General features: G+C 42.2%; 1 long non-coding RNA gene across 1 annotated transcript; it reads right to left on the reverse strand.

Annotated features, from left to right (window-relative positions):
- Nucleotides 1-6,763: 6,763 nt before the first annotated feature.
- On the reverse strand, nucleotides 6,764-8,497 carry LOC139433817 (uncharacterized). Its single transcript, XR_011643219.1, has 2 exons — nucleotides 8,252-8,497; nucleotides 6,764-7,153 (listed from the first exon to the last, which is right to left on the reverse strand). It is a non-coding gene; the product is annotated as an uncharacterized lncRNA (long non-coding RNA).
- Nucleotides 8,498-8,626: the final 129 nt, after the last annotated feature.

Consider the following 8,626-nt stretch of genomic DNA (forward strand, 5'->3'; position numbering starts at 1 on the left):
AGGTTATGACAGCTGCTTGGGTTGCCTGTGCCACTGGCAAGGCTTGCCGTAAAGGCAAGGGGAGCGAGGTGCTAGGGAGCATAGCTTCAAGATCTTGCACCCCTGGTGGGTGCTGACGGGACAGGGCATCAGCATTTCCATTACTTCTACCCGAGCGGTACTTAATCTCAAAATCAAAAGACGCAAGTTGGGCTGCCCAACGTTGTTCAGTGGCTCCAAGCTTTGCCGTGGACAGGTGGCTAAGGGGATTGTTGTCAGTGAAGACAACACATTTATGACCAAGCAGATATTCCCTACATTTCTCAGTCATGGCCCACTTGAGCCCTAAGAACTCCAGCCTCATAGAGCTGTAGTTGGCAGAATTGCGTTCAGTGGGCCTCAGACCTCTGCTGGCATAAGCTATGGGCCTGACCTTACCACCTTGCTCCTGTGATAGCACAGCTCCGAGGCCACCAAAGCTTGCGTCGACCTCCAGAATGAATGGGAGGGAGAAATCGGCATAGGCAAGCACAGGTGCCGTGGTGAGCTTTGTCTTGAGAGCCTCAAAGCTCCTATGACACTCCTCAGTCCAGTTCCCAGCGATTTCACGCTCTGATCTCCTTTTGGACTTGGTGCCTCCCAACTCAGCCACCAACGTATGTAGAGGGGCCGCCAATTTGGCAAAGCCCTCCACAAACCTACGGTAGTAACTGGCAAAACCAAGGAACGACCGCAGTCCAGAGATGGTAGTGGGGGGCTGCCAACAGGCTACCACCTCCTGTTTGCTGGGATCAGTAGACACCCTGGTCAGAAATCACATGGCCCAGGTAACGCACCTCTCGCTGGAAGAAAGCACACTTTGATAGCATAGCCTTTAAGCCCTCATGCTGTAGCCTTCTCAGCACGACCTCCAACCTCTCAAGATGTTGATCCACGGTGGAAGAGAATACCACAATCTCATCAAGGTATAAAAGCAAAGATTGGCATTGTTGGTCCCCAAAGATCCGCTGCATAAATCTTTGGAAGGTGCCAGGAGCATTGCAGAGTCCAAAGGGCATCCGATTCCACTCAAAGAGGCCAAATGGGGTGCAAAACGCAGTTTTTGACCGGTCTGCTTCTGCAACTGGTACCTGGTTATACCCACTGGCTAAATCCATAGTGGAAAACCAGCGGGCACCGGTCAGCGCATCAAGGGACTCTTCGATTCGAGGGAGAGGAAAAGCATCTTTCCTGGTTTTGCTGTTCAGCTGCCTGTAGTCTACGCACATGCGCAGGCTGCCATCTTTCTTTTTCACTAGCACGATGGGGGATGCGTAGGGGCTGCAACTCTCTCTTATGATCTGTGACTCAAGAAGTTGGTTGATGTGCTCCTTCACTACCTCGTACTCAGACGGGGGAATGCGCCTATAGCGTTGCTTCACGGGGACGTCATCAAGAAGAGGGATGTCATGAGAGATCAAGGTGGTGCAACCTAAGTCCCCTTCGTGAGCAGAAAAGACAGATGTGTGCCTTGTCAAAAGAGACCGTACCTTAACCTGTTCTTCAGCAGGCAAGGAAGACAGGTCCAGAGCATCCAGCTGGTCAGGCACAGAGGGAAAGGCAGCCTGGGATGCCACTCTGGCCACACTAGATGGTACTTCGGTGACACCAACAGGCAAGTTAACCAGCCGAACTTCATCGAGTGTGCCTACCAGTGTGCGGGGATAGAGCAACACATCTACGGAGCCCACGTTCACAATAGGAATATAGGCGGTGCCCCTTTCCACCCGAACCAGAGCTGGAGAGGCAAGCAATCCAGCCGGAAGACCCGAATCCAAGGGCTCAAATAACACAGTGCCACTTGAGTACTGCTCTGAGCATGTGGCTGCAACAATCTTCATCATGCCACCAGGGATACGACAAGCCAGTTTGTGGCAGTAGCCGCAGAGGGCAGGATTGTGAATGGTGTAATCAAACCAACTTTAACAAATACATTCACCTATCCTCCCCTTTGCGGCTACTGCCACATTTGGATTGCGGACATCCCAGCCATGTTCCCTACCGGGCCTGGTTTTACACACTGTGGGTTTAAACAAGATATAGAAATTATGAGATGATGTGTGTGTAGTTTTAGTATTTGAATTACAATGACATTATTCTCAGACTTGCCATAGTTCTTGGTTTGTACCACTGGTGCTCTGCTCTGTAGAGCTGAGTACTGGGGACCCACTGGGAGTCATGTGACTGGAGCAAGAGAGTAACACACGTCACAACTGCAGCCATGATGCTCCAGCTCAACGGGGGTCGAGTCTTTCAGCCCCACCTGTAAGAAGAGAAACAAAATAAATACGTATTCAGTTTGCTTTGTATTATTTCTTTTAGGGTAACATTTTGGTTTAATACATTGTGCTATTTTAAGGAGTAAATAAGTCATATATTTTTTCCTAAATGTTTTCTATACTTACATCTTCTTATACATACTGATATGAATTGATTTACTTTTATACTATGAAAAAAGAAAAATGACTCTTTAACAACAGAACAGGAACAAAACACAACTGTGACCTCTGTGCAACACACACAGACCAGTCAGTCAATTTCTGGGGAGTAGCTACCTTGTGCTAGTTATATTAAAGTTGATGTTTTACTATTGGCTGTGTCTAACCTGTCTGAAATGAGCCGAATCCCCAGGAACATGTTGAACCAGACGGTAACTAAGACAGTAACACTTCATCCTGAACTCACTGTGGGGCCTGTCCTCATGGACCTGTAGCATAACACCCTGACACATACAAAAATACATAGTATGTTCATTAAGAATGCACATACTGTCCCTCCTCTGTCTTTCAATGTAGTCAAACTTGTTGGCTGAAGAAAAACAATGAGTTTAACGTTACAGAAATAAAAGCTTAATTACTCACCCTCCTAATTGTAGACGTAACTTCACATGTACAACTTGAAACATGTCTCCCGCTTGCTGCTGGGTGCAGGTGAGAGTAGGTCGACATTTCTGTTTACATCGCTGACATTTGTCACAGGTAAATCTTGTAGGTATCGCAACAAACATGACGTTGTCACACAGCGACAAGCTGGACACTGGATTGACCAAATAACTACACACTCTTATTTACATTAGACACGTTATTCAAAACCAACAGCCTGTGTGTTGTTTGCTAAACACTGCCACTGAAATACCACACTCAATTATCAAGCCCCTGCACCCAGAATGCATATGTTAAAAGCTATGTAACCAATTAGATCACTTAGAAACCTGAGCTTGAACACTTTGTTGTGCACAACAATGGAGGCCACTTTTGGAGAGAGAGTTAGAGGAAGAGGTAAATGCAATATACTGTATTTTGTCTTCAGTACCATACAGTAACTATATGTTCAAGTCATCTTTACTCTCAGTAAAGTCATTGTGTCTGATACATGTTATGAGTATTGAGAATAAACATGTGTGCTTCTGGAGGTTATACACTGACTGGATAAGAACCTCAGCCCCATTTCAAACAATCCAAACTATCATCTTAAAGTCTCTTGAGGTCAAGAGTTATGTGCACAACTATGGAGGCCAATATCGGAGAGAGAGTTAGAGGAAGAGGTAAATGCAATATACTGTATTTTGTCTTCAGTACCATACAGTAACTATATGTTCATGTCATCTTCACTCTCAGTAAAGTCATTATGTCTGATACTGTTATGAGTATTGAGAATAAACTTATGTGTGTGTTTCCACATTGCATGTTTTCATTCATAGTTCATATTTACAGCATGCTACAAATGCAAATGCCTAAAACTTTGACTTGAATGTCTTGTTTATTAATCAACTAATGGACAGTATTTCAATTCAGTTCATGTAAGCCTTACACACACTCTTTTGAGCGTCTAGTGATTATGGCCTGTTCTAACTGAGCTGTCAGCTTCTTAGCAGTTTAGACAAACATCAAATTCATAATGTAGAGACTAGTTGGACAAAATAATGCTTAACAACTGTTCCATTACTGTGTGAACTGTTTTAGGGGTCGACTGTATGATATATTGTTCTCCCGCTTGCTGCTGGGTGCAGGTGAAAGTAGGGTGACAGTTCTGTTTACATCGCTGACATTTGTCACAGGTAAATCTTGCAGGTATGCAACAAACATGACGTTGTTCAATGGTTGTCACACAGCGACAAGCTGGACACTGGATTTGCCGACACAGTACAAACCGGAAGTCAGCGAAAAAGTTATGCACAGAGCTTGCATACTTGTATTAATCTCTATAAACGCATATCTGCATGTGAATGCAGAAATAAACATATCCTCGTCAGCATGGGTGCCGGGAGCAGGGGGGCCAAGGGTCGTCAGACTTCTGGGTCTTTTACAGCATTACCATTATATCCTCCTGTCTTTTATTTTGAAATATGTTCTTTAACTTCCGGTCCACCGGACTGCTTTTCTTCATTCTTCAAAACAAAACGGAAAATTGTATGAAGTTGTTATCAAAAACCAAAATCAGACCGTTTTTTTTTTATTAGGTGTTCTTGTTATCCGTTTTTTGATTCAGACAACATAAACAGGAAAACGGCTTTGGGTTCACGTTTTTTCGTTTTTGATTTAAAACGAAAAAAGGCTTGTATTTTCGTTTTTTTTGGTTCAAACGAAAAATCAAACTAACAAAACGTACAGACTTTTGTGGTCAGTGTATGTTTTGGTCATTGGATTTTCTTTTCACAAATGGAAATTCAAAAACAAAAACGACTGGATATTTGATTTTCGTTTTCAAATTGAAAAACCAAAATTGAAATACAAGGCGTTTTTCTTTATCACGGTCAAAAAGGGATTTACTAAACTTAAAAAACGGGATGATTTTCATTTTCTACTTCTCAAAACAAAAAAATAAAATCAATAGAAAACAGAAACAAAAAAACTACCGTTTTTTCATATTCTGCTACAGGAAGTTACCTTACAAAATAAGGGCGCAGACGAAACTCACGGAAGTGATTTCAAAACAAAAACACACGTAGGCTATGCTAAAATCACAATTCGAATCACGACAGTATCCTGTTGAAGGAACTGTGATTATTATAAACAAGGGGAATTTAGCGATCACAATGAAAACGGCCAAGACACACTTTGAGCCCAGAAAATGAATGTTATTAAGGGCTAAATATAGGCCTAATAGGCCTATTTCTAAAATGGACAACATTGTTAGGAGATTTCAACTATACAGCGATTCTGCACTGCGGTCAGCTCAGCCGTGGTGACCAGGGGCCTCATTTATAAAGGGATATACGCTCAAAAAATGGCATACGCCAGTTTCTACGCAATGTTTGCGATTTATAAAATACTAACTTGACGGGAAAATGTGCGGTCCTCCACGCAAACTCTAACCCACGCACCATAGACTGTATATATAAAAGGTACGCACCAGGGGCGTCGCCTGGACCTGGAAACATTCGGGGTTTAGCCCACAGTGGCGGTGCTACAGTCAAATGTTCTACTGCAAGACTCCTCACACGCACATACACAATTGCGCCATCTGGTGTCACAAACGTGTGCCTGCATTAGCTTTGTTACGGCAATGGATTGTGGGAGATTCTCAAAGCACGTGAGGATCTCTTGAGGGTAAGGTGCCTGTATTATCTCGGTGGACAAAATGTATGTTTTTATTTTATAAGGACAATAACGTACTGTTGTGTTTGTTTAGTTTAATGTTTAGTTAATTGTTTAATGCTCACAGTCACAGCAACATGTTTTTTGTGTGATTGGCTATTTGTTTTATATGATTTATCAACGTGATCATCAATAGCTAATCTGAGCACCAGAACCCAGCTCACGTGTCCTTTTATGCTGTCCATTGAAATGCAGGTATGTGAGTTTTGTACACCAGTTTATGTATGTGTAATGTTTCACATTGCTCCACATGATGCCTTGACTACAAAGATGATGTGTCTACGCTTCTTCCTCTGCGTCACAGTTTCGGGAATATCAAGATCATTGCACAGGGCCTTGGTCTTGTCATAGACCTCATGTGCTTTCTCGTTACTTTGGTAATTTTTCAGTGTGTTCTCAACTGCTGTTTTCTAATCTACTGCCTGCACCAAGTCAATTGTTTCTTTCTGCAGGTATTTGTGTGCAGCCCTGAGTGGTTGAGAGCAGTGTCTGGAACATGAGAGCATGTAGATGGTACTGCATGTTCAAAGCTTGCTTTCCAGTCCCTTTGCTAGAGGGGCTGAAAGGCTCCCTAAAGTCTTGATCAAAGCAGGGAGGTCTTTGACATGCCCAGCGAACAAGTTGTTCATCCCCTACCTCTAGCTGTTTCTGAAATGTTTGCCATCTCTGATCGTGGACAAGAGATGTGGAGAAGAATGAGTAGAGACACTCCAGGAGATCAACGCAGGTATGTGAGTTTTGTACACCAGTTTGTATAAGTTTAATGTTTCACACTGCTTGTGAAAAATATACTACCACTATACGATCACTGATGTTTTGTTGTTGACTGGACACTTATTTTGTAAAAGAGATAGCATGAGAGGATCTCTTAAGCAATGCAGCTCACATGTCCTTTTTATATGCTGTCCATTGAAATGCAGGAAAGTAATCACCAGCTCTGAGTGATCTGTTGCCGAGGGGACACTACACCGGAGTTACATAAGCAGGGATAAAGTGCTATTTTGGGGGGAACTCAGCTCCTCTGGGGTCCCCAGGAAGATTTTTTTTAAATGTTGAAGTTAAAAGCATCAATCTTGTGCACTTTGAGAGCAACATCAAGAGATATGATACATCTCTCAACACCCATATGTCAAAAAGAAATCAAAGAATCCGAATCAGAAACGGGTTTATTATTTAAAAACACTTCATTTTCCAATGAAATCATAAACTATGTCAAATTATTAGAAGTTGTTAGTAATCAGATTAAACAGAAAAAAGGGATGGAAGGAGGAAATAATAATCCCTCTTCTCTTGCTGTTTGCGGTTGAAATTATCTCTTTTGCTGGCCAAACATGCTGGAGGGAAAGCAGTGATGTCTCACTTGCCTTGGCCCTGTATCTGCAGTCCCTAAATCAGTCATGTTACCCATTGACTCTTGTCTGTTCTGGTGTTCCTGTTCATTGTTGTCTCCATTGTCGTTCTTGTCTGTTGTATCTCCTTCTTGTGTGTCCCTTTCTCCTGTTCTTCATCCTCTACTCTGTTTGGCTCATCTGTGATGACTGTGTAGGTAAACACAAACAAGTATGTAAGTCAATCAGTTTCCAGCTCTGTCAAATAAATGAATTTCAAGATACACACATTTGTCTTCATTAAAATGAGTGTCACCACACTGTCACAAAATGTAATACTAACCAATTGAAAATAGTTAAATTTACATTGGAAACCTCTTGTAGATATCACTATTAAGAGTAGTTATCTGCCAATAGGACAGAATCATTCCTATACAAATGCAGTTTGAGTAATTCACTTAATATATTCACTTAAAACTGTAATATAGTCATTTTCACTTAATACTCCAATATAGTCATCTTTCTGCATTCAACACTAAGGAAAGCTGTACAATTTGACATGATGATGAGGAAAAAAGGCCTCCGACAATGCAGATCATTTTTTGATCATATCAATTTTAAGATGGGGGTCAAGGCTTAATATTTGGGAGCATAATGTCCCTTCCCCCTTTCAGGAGCCCCACTGGATTGGCTTTGATCTGAAAGCTTGTTAGCTGGCTGTCCATCTCATAATGTTCACATAGAAACTAGCTGTCAATAGGAAATATCAATCAGAAGAATTATATTTTCATGCAAAATCTGTCACAAAAAGAGGTTGCACATTTAAATGCAGGTGTTGTTATGGCAACGTCAGTGGCCAGACAGCCACATTTACTGCTGCAAATACGTTCAAACATGCTGTCGACACGTAAAGCAGTAGCAACTATGCCACCATTTCAGCTGACCTTTTCTCAGAAATACCGTCACATAACATCCATATATATTTCAGTGCTAGGTTGATGCTTAGCTAAGCTAACTATGAAACACTTTAACTGGCAGGACTCAGGACAACTACTACGGTAGCTTCATGTCGAACACAGACAGTAAGTCAACATGTCCCAGAGAGCTTTCTTTGAAATCACCAAGTAACGCTAAAAAACACAACATTTAGATTGTATGACAAAGTGTTTATTTAATATATCTGGCTAGCTATAGCTACTTGCTAACGGTTTAGCTTACCCCCGCGATTCAAAGTAACGTCAACGTAGCTATAATTTATGCTTTGCTTACATGTTGACATAACTTGTAAGTTTACTGACAGGTACATACCTTGTTCACCTGGCTCAGGTGGTGGCTCTGGGGTTGTTGTGTGAGCCACTACTTGAGAATTGCCGTCTTTTTTATTAAAGAAATGTCTAATGTCCATCTTCAGAATCTCCGCGTCCGGGGCTGACAGTTTAAAGTTTAAACATTGTCACAGAGGAGAGGTACGTACCTGTCAGCCAATAAAACACGTTTATTTCCATGCAACTCTCTGATTGGTCTGGTGGCGTCGTCTTGCCTCTGTGTTGCATTCACTGAACATGGGAAATTACAATTCTGCCGTCCGTCCTATAGGTAAAGTAGGTTAATGTATTATATTATTGAGGGAGAATTTGTCCGGGGCTAAAGAAAAAACATCCGGGGCTGAAGCCCCAGGCGACG

The sequence above is a fragment of the Pseudochaenichthys georgianus genome, chromosome 5 (assembly GCF_902827115.2).
Source record: "Pseudochaenichthys georgianus chromosome 5, fPseGeo1.2, whole genome shotgun sequence".
In the NCBI taxonomy this organism is placed as follows: Eukaryota; Metazoa; Chordata; class Actinopteri; order Perciformes; family Channichthyidae; genus Pseudochaenichthys; species Pseudochaenichthys georgianus.